Below are 14,009 nucleotides of genomic sequence, written 5' to 3'. Positions count from 1 at the left end.
CATTAAGCCCTGATCCAGGTGGTTTGAGAAACAGCAACTTGACGGGGGTCAGCTGAGAAAACTGAGTGACCCCAGGGTTAAAGAAAAAGTTATATACCTGGTCACTGCCTGAAACCTGGAATGAAAACACACAGAAGCTGATCTGACTGTCCAGCTAGTTTATTAGTATGGGCCTGGATTCCTGGGAATGGAGGAATTCTGCATAAGGTTGGTGTTTTATAAAATAGTCCCAATTTCAGAAACAGATGTCTGAGCAGGCATTGTTTGCAGCAGAATGCAATTGAACAACGGATGAAGAAAAAGATATAAGTGAAAGGTGCTGGGCTACCTATGAAGTTAGCAACCTGCAGAAAGAATGGATGAAAACCTGCAGGAACTTCTGTGGTTTTCATGGAAAACTAGTTGGTACTATTGGAGGGCACAAACTGGCAGGTGGATGATGTCACAATTAGGACCAACAGAAATAAATCAGATCCTACTCCCTAAAGAGAACTCTGGGGAAGGAACATTAAGAAAATGGGTACCAGTGTCTTTTTCTTGAATACACTTGGATCCCCTGCTTAGTAAACAGGCATTCATGTAGGTACACTATCAAGATAACCACTCAAAATAAAACATATTAATCATAATTGAAAGGTTTTTTAAAAAATATGCTTTTACCACATACACGTTTCTATTTTCTTGAAGTGAAAAAACGTATCTAGTTACCACCTACTATTTGTAAGATCTACATCTAACTAACAAGAAATGATAGGTGATTTTGTCTGTGGCACATTTTTTTGGTCTGTTCCTTCTCCTTCAGTTTTCAGAGCCGTAGTTCTGACTCATGATTCCTGAGATGGACTATTGCAGCAGTCTCTAAGCTGCCTCACCTCCAATCCCGGCCTCCTGATATGCACTGTCCAGGTCACAGCCAGAATGGTCCATCTGAAGCACCATTGTGGCCATGTTTTCAAAAGCTTCCTCAACTCTGACTTCCAGCAGAGCCACAACAAATACACACAATACTGACTCACTGTTCCCATTGCTTCTGCCTGGAACCCCCTTCCTATGTCTCATGAGGTGGTTAACATTCCCTCATCTGTTACACCTGTGCCCAGGTATCATTTCCAGCAAAAGCCTTCCCTAATCACCAGGTTGCCCAAGTACCTTTCTGTTTGCTTTCATATCTGTACTTACTGCATTATTAAGGTTATCTGTTCATATTTCCTCTATATTTCTTGAGGAAAAGTAGGTTTTATTCATTTTCTAATGCCTAGCACCTAAATTGTGGATAATCTAAATATAGTAAGAAAGTCTAACATAGTAACATTAAAATAATAAATATAATGAAAATTGGGTTGCCAGATTCAGTAAATAAAATATATGCCCCTCAGTTAAATCTGAATTATCAGATAAACAATGAATATTTTTAAAAGTATAAATATGTCTCCAATATTTCATGGGAGACACTTATACCAGAAGAAAATATTTCTTGTTTATCTGAAATTCAACTTTAACTGGGCATTCTGTATCTAACCTGGGAACCCTAAATAGAAATTTTGAGAGAGCTTAAAAAATTATTTAAGTCCTGTATTTATTTAGGGTGACCTTTTCAAATGTATAAAACACCTTGAGTTTCATAAAATTCTATTTTCTTAAGCTGATCAAAACTGAGGTCCTAAATCTATATTAAGTCTTTTGAAGGCACGTTAGAGTTGTATTTATATTTATGATGCATATTAAAAAACAATTCTGTCCTAAGTGTTTTTGATTTCAAAAACAAAGTACACGTTTTAGATTGAAATTCTGAATTTGATTATCTTAAACGGCTGTGTGAATCCAATCTTCTACTGAATATAAACCTGTTTGTTTTTAAATGAAGTTTAAAGTTTTGGAAATATTTACAAATGTCCCACAAGCTCTTTTTAAAAATCCATTGAAAAACGATAAATTTAACAGAAAAAGTACTGGGTCAGGAGTTTGGAAACCTCATTTCAGCTTCATCTTAGTCATTAGCTTGAAATGGGATCTTGGGCATTGCACATCATTCATTCTTCTCACCTATTATATGAAGAGCAAAATTTTAAATGATATCAGAGGCCCCTCCTCCTACTCTAACAGTCTATAACTGTATTAAGCCAAAGACATGGGTCCTGGTACCACGGGCTCTAAGTTAGCAGACCTGGCCCTATCCTGCATCTGCTAGAAAATTTGCATATATAAAGAGCACTTGACCTCTAGGGTTGGCAGAAAAACTCCATGCACCCGGGTTCTTAAGCCTCTGAGCTTTACATTCCTTCCAAGGTTCATTTCATTTTGCTAAAACAGGACCTCATTAAAGACAAGAATGTCAGAAGCAAAGAGTCTGCATTGATATGTTGGATGCCCTCTTGGCCTGTTACATTCAGGAAGAAACCAAATCCCTTCTCCTGCCTACCTAAGCCTGCCTTCTAATTTTTAGTCCAGGGACCTACCTTTTTAAAAGAGAAAACAGACACCTGGAATGAATCCTACCTTCAGGTGAGGCCACACTTTCACAGGGATGCAGACCTCAGTAAAACATCAAAACCGAACTCGATAACTCCAGTATTCATCTATGGTAGTGATTTTGTTACATCCAACCTCTCTGGGCCTTGCTTTTCTTTTCTCTACACATCTTAGAGTATTTCTGCTAGCAGTCATTACCCTTTTTTTCCCATTAGGATTCAATCTCCACTGTAGCAAATTTGCCAATGACCTCTCATTAAACAACAAAAACCAAACATCTGACATGGATGATCTCCAAGTAACAAGTCCACTTCGACACCATTAAGCAAAACGTTGTACGGGCTGCTCCCAAAGGTAGGCAGAAACGGAGCTTTGCGCACCAGGGTAGCTCTGTTCATATACTGTAGGGAAGGCCTAGTGAGCCATCTGGAGCAGTCACCTAACATGGGTTGATTGCCTCGTTTTGACTACCACACAGAGTCATATTTTATCACCCAATTTATTAAATGTCTATGCAAGACTATTTAAAAATAGAACAAAATGGTCCCCAAATCACTTGTACTATTCACTAGCTCTTTATTGTGCAAACACCATGTTCAAGGCACTGACCCATGTTAAAAGCCTAGGATACAGACAGCATCTGCTCTCAGAAACTTAGAGTCTAGCTGAAGAGAGAAGGAGCTTTATAAATAAGCATCAGAAGAGAGAGAATGACCCCAGACTTTTTGGCACAGTCTTTCCTCTTCAGAGTGTAGATCATACAGCTACTGAGACGGTTACTGGTCAGCTTATTAGAGAAATGCAATGAGATTCCACCCAGAGAATAGAAAGTAAGTGTCCCCCTTAGTGGGCATATATTAAAGAAAATGTTTCCAGGATAGTATTGTGCCTTGATTTAGTCTGTGTCAAAATGAATCGTTATTACATCTGACATTCTGTTGTCCCCTAAATGAACAGTGTTTACACATAGCATCTGGCTATCTTCTGGCTTGGCAGGAAGAGAAGGAGAGATCCCTTTTACAAAAGGGAATAAAACGTTACCTTAAGTGGTTCCTCCGAAAGTTAAACATAGAATTACCATATTACCCAGCAATTGCACTGCTAGATACATATCCAAAAGAAGTAAAAACAGGGATTCAAACAGATACTTATATGTGAAATATTCATAGCATTATAGCCAAAAGGTGGAAACAACCCAGCTGTTCATCAGCCCATGAATGGATAAACGAAATATGGTAATTACATACGATGAATACTATCCCGCCGGCAAAAACAGTAAAATTTTGATACATGCCACACAGATAAAACTTGAGCACATGTTAAGTGAAAACACACACCAAAAAAAAAAAAAAATGCCGTATGATAATACTTATATAAAATATCTAGACTAGGCTAGTTCACAGAGAGAGAAAGATAAGCGATTTCTGGGGGGAAGAGGAGAATTGGCAGCTATTGCTTAGTAATAGAGCTTATGTTGGGGTGATAAAATAATTCTGGAGATAGTAGGGATAGTTGTACAACATCTGAATATAATTTATGCCAGTGAATTGTGTACTTAAAAATAGTTAAAATGGTAAATTTTGTTATATATCTTTTATTACAATAAAAAAGTGGAGAAAAAAGGGGAAGTCTTAATAAATGTGGGGGAGGAAAGGAAAGCTTGCAATCTCTGAGTACTCTACGCAAACTACAGTGATGCGATGAGAGTGGGGAGGGGGCAGCTGCACCACCTACCAGCCTGTGAGACTAGAGAAATCAGGTTTTGATTTCTCAAAGGAGGACAATGAGGGGAGGGAGTGCACCTTTACTCCCAGAAAGTACTGTAGGTAGACAATGGCATAGTCTTGTGACTGACCTCCCTTGATTCCCTAGGAGTTCCCCTCCCATCCTCACCCTAAAGAGCAGGCTACCATAGACGTTATAAGTAGACAGGTACTCCAGGGGTGTGTTAACCAGGCACAAGTAATCCCACTAGATCTTTTCAAATATGTAGTTAAAAATCCAACCACACTCTTACATTGTAAACACAGCATTTTTATCCTCCTTCAGAATTGATCATTACTGTATAAACAAGTGGTATCACTCAGGTCTATATTTAAAACCCTACAGGCTTTAATTAATTTAGGGGATATTCTGGTGACCAAAAGGAAGAAGTTTATTGAAATGCAGCTTTAGTTTGGAAGGCCCTGACTCCAATGTGGATTGTTAAAACTAAGGGTATAAAAATCTTACATTTTTATAAGTAAATAAAGGGTCTTAGACAAAAGTTCAAATCAGATATTATAGAGGAGTTTGAACATGGTTTGAGTTTTGGTGATGAAGAAGTCTATTTGCAGACTCTGATTCTATGCTTGTAGTTTTTAAATGTTGACCTTGTCTTGCCTTTTAATTTTGAATAACTTCCACCAAAGTCTTTCCCCAAAGTTTCTACCATTAATTACTCTTGGCTAAGACTTAGAGCCACAGATTCCTGGTTACTAAAAAGCCACAAGGAACAAACATTCATTCATTCTTCCATTACCTTATTCATCTATACAGTTGCCAACAAATACCTGCTGAGCATCTTCTACATACAAAATTATTCTGCTTCACATATGATTAGCAATGTAAATTTTAACTGACAAAGACTGCTCTAAACTTGCAGCGATTTGCCAAGAGATACAGATCCTCTATTGCTATCCAAGTTCATTGAAGTAATCAAAAAGATCTACCTAAAATATTAAAATCTATGCTTCTAGGGACAAGTGGTGATGTGTCTTTTTGCAAGATTCTTATCTTTTGGATTTCAGTTCTGCTTGGATTCAGCAACACATTATTTTATTCATTTCTAGGTAATAAAGCTTGAGCAATCATTTTCTTTAATAATGCCTTTCATTAATTTGGTTCATAAACATAGCCTATTTCTTTTTTCCTTCCTAAGCTGTAATGGCATTTGCACAGCTGTTGCAATAAGGGAAGTTTTAAAAATGCAAATAAGAAGTAGGTAGACTGCACAAGCTAATAAAAAGAGCTTTGCCAAATATTAAAAAAAGTTCTCAGTCAGAATAATCATACTAACAAAATAGAAAGCTCATGTGGGAGTGATTTTCAGTAGTTTTAAAACATGAAAATATTGCTTTGACTTTTATACATATGGAGAAAACAGAGTACATGTTACCAAATCAGAATACATGCTCTCCATACATTTCACAATGAGGCACTATTGACATTTGGTGAAGGACAATTCTTTACTGTACGGGACACTTCTGTGTACTGAAGGGCAAAAGGCTGTTACTACCCCTGACGTCCACCCACTGATCCCAGTGGTGTCCTTTCAGTCACCATGACCATCAAAACACCTCCAGATAGTTTCAAAAGACCCATAAAGAAGTAGTGTTTGTCTACATGAAAACCAATCTAGTGAAATTCTCCCATGAATATGTCCTAAATATACTTTTAAGGCAAGAGGAGCACCAGAGAAGACAATTACTTCCAAAAAACTTGCTTGTGGTCTATTTCCACATTAGGTATTAGGTATCTGCACATGACCTTCCTTTACTGACAATCATTTGATTTTTAAATAAAAGAAACAAAAAGAAAATAATATCCATAGTTGCCTCTGAGTCAAAAAGTCTTAATACAAGGTGGGGTGGGGTAGGGCAGTCTGGAATACCTATTCTGCAACAATGATTTTCCATCGTTTTGTTTTCACAGCACACTCTTATTATTTTTATTACCAGGACTTTTAATAATCAAACTATAACATATACTAGCTCAGAATATCTAGAATAGCATCTGTGGTTGTCACTCTTCATTGGGATAACCTTCAGGCTGGAGTCTCTGTGGACAACTGCCTTGACTACATCCCTTATGTACTAATAAGACAAAGTTCTTGTACATCCCCATTAAAAAACTCTTTATATTTACCAACAGCTTCATGTTACCCAGCATTTTCTCTCTAAAATAAGAGCAAGTTGGTCCCCACTCTCCACTGTATTTTATGAACAATTAAGTCAGCCAGGATGCTACCAGACAGGCATGCCAATTAAGGTACGAAAACCCAGAATATACACTTTATACGCTGATCCAAATTTTGTAGTATCCCTGGGCAAGGTTTATGTATTCTAGAGGGCCACAGCATGCTGGTTGCAAACAACTCTCCTACCATTCTTTCATAAAAGTTACCTCTGGTGGTGGTTTTAAAGAAAAATAAACTTAATTTTGAGGTTCACATAAGCATTTTAATGTTGGTAAATATAGATTATTTCCTTGGGCATTCCAGATTTTGTCAAGGAATTTTACATTTTGAGAAGCTATGCTTGACTGTCATCATTTTGCTATGCTATAATAAACTTAGAGGACAACAAAGGTTTGATTTAAGGGCTTGGATAAAAGTGTTGAATTTAAGTTACCACTATCTCTGAGTCACTATACTTAGGGTGACCACACATCCTGGTTTTGGCCAGCACAGCTCCAGTCACATCAGTCCTCTTAAAATAATTGTTAATAGTGTTCTCGTTCATTCTCAAAAGTGTGATAAATTGTACCATCACTCTCATTATACTGAGAGTCTATGACAGACATTTGATAAGGTCACCAATAAGAGAATCTAGAAAACTAATTTTAGGGAAAAAAACCAATCAAGTCTTTCTTTAATATTTGTCAGTTGAATAATTGTGGAAATAGTGACTCTTTAGTATAGACAGTATTCAAAGATAGAGATGGAAACTATCTCCAAAATAAAAATAATCAAGAAGGGCATACGAAGAAAATTCAGGTGAATTACACCAAACACTTTTGAGCTCTTCCTATACTAATATGTTTGGGTTCAGGAAATAAGAAAAAAGTTATTTCTGCCCTTGAGAACCTTACAATTCCACTCTTACAATTTGCTGGAACAGATAGAAATTAAAGCAGAATTGTGGGATGCATTGTAGTGTAGCAGTTAGTTCCCTCCATTTCCTAGTTCTGAACCTTGGGAAAGATAGCAAGTTGCTCTGAAAATGATTTTTATCACATGAAAAATCTAGATGATAATATCTCTCTTATAGGTTGATTCTATTCAACAGACCTTTCCTAATTGCCTGTGTGCCAAGTATGAAGTGGTTACAGGGACTACATGAGATGTGAACAATGGTAAACAATGAAATTTAAAAGATATTACTTTGTAATCACTTTCTTATTTCAATTATAATACACAGAAAGGCATACATAACCTCTAAAGAGGGGCCTTTAGGCCAACTAGAAACGGGAAAGGAGGATGGTTCGGGCAGAAAGGCACAGAAAGGAAGGCACAGAAAAAGGAAGCAGTAAAGATACGAAAAGGCGACACTATGTTCATAGGGTGCTTGTGGAAATACAAGTGAGGTGAAATACGTTTCAAGGTAGAGAGTGACAAAAAGGGAAGCTGGAGAGCTGGTGGGGCAAGTGATGGAGTCATTGTATATTCGGTTAAGAAGGCTGCATTGTTCCTCTAGACAAGTGAGGGAGCTGCTGAAGGGTTTTACTAGATAAGTCACAGAGTCAGACTTGTGTTTTAGACCAACAAATTTGGCAGCACTGGAAAGATGGATATGAGTTCAGAGGATAATAGCAAAAGGACACAAAAGGAGTTTGGAAGCTACTACATTGATAAAACTATAAAATAAGTATTGGGAAGAAATATCGGAATATGTAGTGATTCTGTTCTCCTTTCCACTTCCATTGTCAAGTTCTATGTGTTTAAACAATAGATTTCTTGCCGCAGTCATGGCCATTAGTAAGTAGGAAAGGTTTTGCCTTTCATTTCACCTCTGCAAGCCAAGCTGATGCAACAATGCATCCTTCATCACATGCCATTAATCTCGGCTAAAGTCATTCCTTAAGTAAACAACCAACCCTGATGATACAGTCATAATCTGTGAATTCAAGATTTTGTTCCCAAGACAGGCAGTTTCCTTGCTTAAAATATACATAGCAAATAGATCATGAAAGATGAAGAAAGATGAAGGAAGCTAAGGTGGGCTCCTCTGGCATGACAGGGAATGGCTGAGGTAGTCAGCAAAAGCTACATAAAGGACTGGGTCTTGGGCTTAAGGTTCAAATAGGCTTAGAGATAACCAAGGGGGAAGAAGAGGAAGTAGAATGAGTGTGAGTTACCAGAGGATTAAATGATATTAAGTTTGTTTGTTTAGTCTTTGCCAATTACCATGGGACCTTGAGAAAGCCCTTTAGGTTCTCTAGGCCTCAGTTTTCTCATCTGTTAAAATGGGTATAATATGAATCATCCTTTTTAAATCTCATGTTTGAAAAGAAGAAGAAAAAAGAGTACTTGACTAAGAACAAACCTTGGAGATTATCTGGGGAAGCAAAAATACTTGAAAAAGCTTGAAGTGGTATACAAATGTTTATCAGCTTTTAACTACCTTTCTTCCCCTTCAGTTGATTTGTATTTTCACCTTTCTAGCCTACCACATTCTCTAATCTCTCTTGATCTCCCCTTGACTCCTGCTTCCAGTTTGGCCAATAAAACTCCTGCTGTATGGTTGATGCCTTTTCATCATAAGCCTAATGCTCCTCTCTCCCTTCTCCTTGTTTTAGCATAAATCTATATTCCATCTCACCTGCTCCCACAGCTACCATGTCCCTAGATTTAGCCACAATCTCAAGTTGCAATATTACTGTTTTCTATAATTTAATAACCTATACACAGCATCCTGTGTTTCTTTCTCATCTCATAATTGCATATCTCATTATGATAACTAATACAAAGCCAGGACTTTGTCTTATAATTTCTTTAATCCCAGTAATTTAGACTGAACTCATGGGCAGGACACACAATGGGTCATTTGGCCAATCCTTGTTCAAAGTTTTGTTGAATCATCCAGACAATTAAATCTGTTGCTATAGTTCCACAGGGATGTTGACGATAAATGTGCTAATATGTAAGAAGTGCTTTTAGCTCTTACAAGAAACTCTATCAATCCAACTCTATCAATCCAAGAGATTATTATTTCAGCTGAAAGGCCGTCAAGAATCTTCCCACAATTACTTATTTATATCTTTAGAAGCTTTTAGCAAAGCAAAAATCAACATCTTCAATTAGGTAACCCAAGTTCCAAAATTATGAAGTACAGAAGCCAATACTTAAAGAACAGCTGATGGGAATAGATCCTATGAAAAACTGTAAGCATTGTATAGGCATCTTAAGGAAGAGGCTGAAATTTAAGCAAAATCACACCTGGTTCCCAGTGAGACTCAATTGCGGTGAACATGGAGCCTCGGGTTCTCTTCTGTAAAACTGAGAGGACCCAATCTGATGCTCCGAATTCCTTTCCTGCTCTGACAATTCCATGCCACCAGGCTGGCAAAATTACAAGTGATAAAGAATGTGTTACCACATGGAAAACAACTGAGCATTTGCTGAAGTTCATGAAGAGAATAATTCACAGACTCAAAGGAATATTTATACCCAACATTCCAATTTAGGTAACTAATTCAACAAAATGCTACATGCAAATCAAATAAGCAATCAGAGAATATCAAAACGGAGAGCAGTAAACATTTCTTTCTGTTTCAGATTAACTATTGAAAGGTACTGAGAGAAAGAGAAAGAGAGAGATAAAGAGAGAGAGACCAACTGATGAATCCTGACTCTGACCTGCACGTGTGTGGGCATCTGATGTGAAAGCCCAGGGATGTTCACAGTCAAAATGGAGTAAACAGTAAAGTAAGCTTTCCTGACATTCTTGTTGAGGAACCGCAGAGATAAGAGAAAACCAGAAAGTGATTCTTTTGAAAGCACTTTTGTCTAAATAGGTATCATGACAGAATATAGGGTTTCAGGGCCCTAAAAAGAAACCTCAGGAGTTCAAACTTGGTAAGTGAAAGAAGTGGCACATATCAGAATCAAGTTAGTGTCAAATATCTTTAAAAGAACATTATCCAATATGAATGCCATTTTGATTATAGTTACTATGGACATTTTGTGATTTAAAAAATTAGGGAAGGGCATGAAATTTTAATGTTTTTGAAAAGATAGGTGGGTTAATAAAATAAAAAAGGTAAAAAAAAAAATACTGATGTCATCCAATCTTCATGCACAGAGAGTCAAAGCAATTTTCCCAAGGTCATACAGTTAGTTGGTGACTTAGATGCACAGCTAGACTAGAACCCAGATTTTCTGACAATGCACTGAACAGACGAGATTACTCAAGTATCTGAGAAGGACACATTTGAGTAAGCAGTTAAACAATGCACAATTACTAGTGAGCATCTTAGCACTTCAGATCTTCTTTGAGGAAGAGGATGACATTCACTTCTGAAGGCAATCTGGACCATAACCTGTCTAGCCCCAGAGCCCACATCAGCAGTATCCTGCTAGTTATCTTTTTCCAACGGCTTCATTTCTTCTAATACCCAATTCTGAAAGGTTGATTAAATTACATTTCCATGCAGTGAGTCTAGGCAGTGAGCTCTCTTCATAGTTGTTCATATAGAGTCCCTCAAAGACCTGAATGGGTCAACAATGAATTAAACAAGCACATCAAAACATGAAGTTCAAACAATGAGGCTGACTGAAACATGACCAAGCACGAGAAAAACACTTCTATCAAATTCCTAAGTGTGGAACCATGCCTCGATTCTGTGCTCATCCTTCCTTTGAAAGATGGTTACCTTCTGAAAACACAACTCCTCATTTTACATGGTGCTGTAACTAGCTTTAGTAGTTTAGCTCAAGAAAGACAAACTGGGACACTATGAAGATTGAAGGATTGAAAATAGGCTGATCCTTACAGTTTCCTATTGCTCACGGCTATCCTTTAAGTGACTTGATTGCTTCATCACTATACCTTGACATTGTTCCCAGAGGTACCAGGGTTGTAAGGAGGACATCACAACCCTGACAACAGTGACTTACTGAAAATTCAAGCAACATTTGTTTTTAGAAAGTGTATTGGCATTGAAATCACATCTTAAGACTCAAGGAGGAGCTAGATATGGAATATGTTGGGTTTCCCTGAATAAATCAGTATTATCTTCTCCCTTTAATAGAAAGGGCAAGGTAATTTCCAATCTGGTTTCCATGGACATAGAATGAACTCTGACCTCTTGGGACTTGTATTAAATATGCACAAGCAAAGGAGAAATGCTGGCAGAAAGGTTTTCTAGATTTGGTAGGAGAAAGACATGTCTTAACTTGCCTTGTGTGTTGTGAAGAAGATAATTCAAAGAAGAAATTAGAAACATGATTTCCTATCAAATCTTCAGGAATAAGGGCTGCTCATTTTAAATGTCTATGTTTTATTGGATAATATAAATAACTTATGTATTTGGAGCCCAAAAGTTCAGTGTTAAAGTCTAGCTTTAATTCAACTGCCAAAAATAAATGTGATTATAGGACCCAGGGACCCCGTCTCAGGTATTTTGTGACAGGTAAAAACCCAAGGGACTTCCAGAGCCTGCTGATATGAAAGTCACATGGTTTTGAAGTTATGATGCTGACTCTCTGTAATCCATCAGATCCAACTATTTGACAATTGTTGAGTCACTTATAAATAACACATATTGAGGTGCTTTTTTTATCTTCTCTCAAGCAGCCTATATCCTTCCTGTTTCTCTGTAAGTCTAGGAGAAAATAAGAAAGAAAGGAAGTAAAAGGGACTTATATTAGGAGATGTGGAATAGGAAAGAAAGGCAAGGAGAAAAAGGGGGAAAAGAGGGTACACATATTCCAAATAAAATAGGGTACTCTTACCCGAAGTAGAATGGATAGAATTTTATCTAAAAAGGCTTTACAGATTAGTAAAGATTAAGAGTTTATTTTTGTAGGAAAAATAAGAAGTGAGTATAAGAAAGCAAGTGTGATTTTTAAGCTTTTGGGTGAATGTGTTGACGGAACAGAGATGAACATTGGGAACATTGGTTCAGTGGAAGGCTGTTGGCCTGGAAGGATAGTTCTTGGTTTTGGCTCTGGCTTTACTTCCAAGTGGCAAAAATTCACTTAGCTTCTCCACAGTTCAGGTGCTTCCTCTATAAAAATGGATAAAATTCCCTGTCCTACTTTCATCACAGGAGTGCTGGAGGATTAAGTAAGCTAATAGATGCAAAATTTCTTTAAAACACTAGAGTCCTATATACAAACATGTTATTAATAGTATATATTATTCAGTAAGTCATCACTTTCAATCCCATATTTTAACGTAACATTTAAATACAAACCATTACTTTGACCATCATACCATTTTTCTAAAAGAAAAAAAGGAAGGTTTGGAAATTGTTAGTCCTACTTGACTGCGGTGACTGGTAAAACTATATTTATCCTATGTGGATACAGATCTGCTTATGTATAAGTAACAAACAATCATATGAAGTTATATTTTTGGAAAATTTACTTGAGCTTTTTTATCTGGCTCATAAAAATATAATGATCATTTGAGAGTCCACTATTTAAAGTTTTTCTGACCAACCAATGCATTTAACTAGCACCAGTGTGGTAGATGGCTCATAGGCTTGGAAGTCTGGACAGAAAGTCTGCCTGAAGGCTGAACGCCAAGAAAATCAAAGAGGGAGAACTGGAATGTTTAGATATAGGAGTGTGTGGAAATACCATGCCAGAATTCACCGGTCTGCACCCCATAACATCTACCTTCAAATAGTCCAAAGACCAAACGTTGTCATTCTCCTAAAGATGCCTAGAATGAGGTGGTATTGGTGGTCCATAGAGTGCAAGAGAAATGACTAGTCAACTGTTCACCAACTCCAAACTCGCAGGGCTTCTCTATTCTCAGAATCTGCTCTGGCAAATGAGGAGGTTAAATTCAGGGTGACCATGTAATTCATTGTTCAAATCGGGACACTATTAAGATTGAAAGGGGATGCTATCAATAACTGCACCAGGGTAACAGATCTGAACGATCTGTCCCAGGCAATCGATGGGTATGGTTATCCTAGTTACATGTATTATTGCTGTTTTTTACCCCAGAGAATTTTTTATTAGCATAAAATACACACAGTCAACTTGTGGGTAATAAGAGAAAAATCATGACTTCTTGTTTCCTCATTTCTCAGAAGAATAAGTTTTATGGAGTTTTAAAGACATAACACAAACATGTTTGAAATAAAACAAACAAACAAACAAAAACTTGGATTTGAATTCTAACTCTCCTTTCTCTTAGCTGTGTGACCCTAGGTTAAAGGAAAAACCTCTCTGAGACTTAGTCTCCTCATCTATAACACAGGGAAAGAAATGTAAGCCTTTTAAGTTTTTTCTGAGGATTGAGTTAATGCATGTAAAACAGTGGTTCCCAATCTTTTTGGCACCAGAAACTGGTTTCGTGGAAGACAATTTTTCCACGGACCAGGGGAGGAGGATGGTTTTGGGATGATTCAAGCACATGACATTTATTGTGTACTTTGTTCCTATTATTAATACATTGTAACATATAATTAAATAATTATACAACTCACCATAATATAGACTCAGTGGGAGCCCTGTGCTTATTTTCCTGCAACTAGATGGTCCCACCTGGGGGTGATGGTGATAGTGACAAATCATCAGGCACTAGATTCTCACAAGGAGC

The 14,009-nt window shown here is 37.2% G+C and overlaps 1 protein-coding gene across 1 annotated transcript in view; it reads right to left on the bottom strand.

The window, feature by feature from the left end:
- Window positions 1-14,009, bottom strand: part of ANK3 (ankyrin 3, node of Ranvier (ankyrin G)) — a 600,548-nt gene that overhangs the window by 440,090 nt on the left and 146,449 nt on the right. The gene's annotated exons all lie outside the window — the stretch shown is intronic.

The sequence above is a fragment of the Mandrillus leucophaeus genome, unplaced genomic scaffold (genome assembly GCF_000951045.1).
Source record: "Mandrillus leucophaeus isolate KB7577 unplaced genomic scaffold, Mleu.le_1.0 Scaffold327, whole genome shotgun sequence".
Lineage (NCBI taxonomy): Eukaryota > Metazoa > Chordata > Mammalia > Primates > Cercopithecidae > Mandrillus > Mandrillus leucophaeus.
This window is presented reverse-complemented; position numbering and strand designations above follow the sequence as displayed.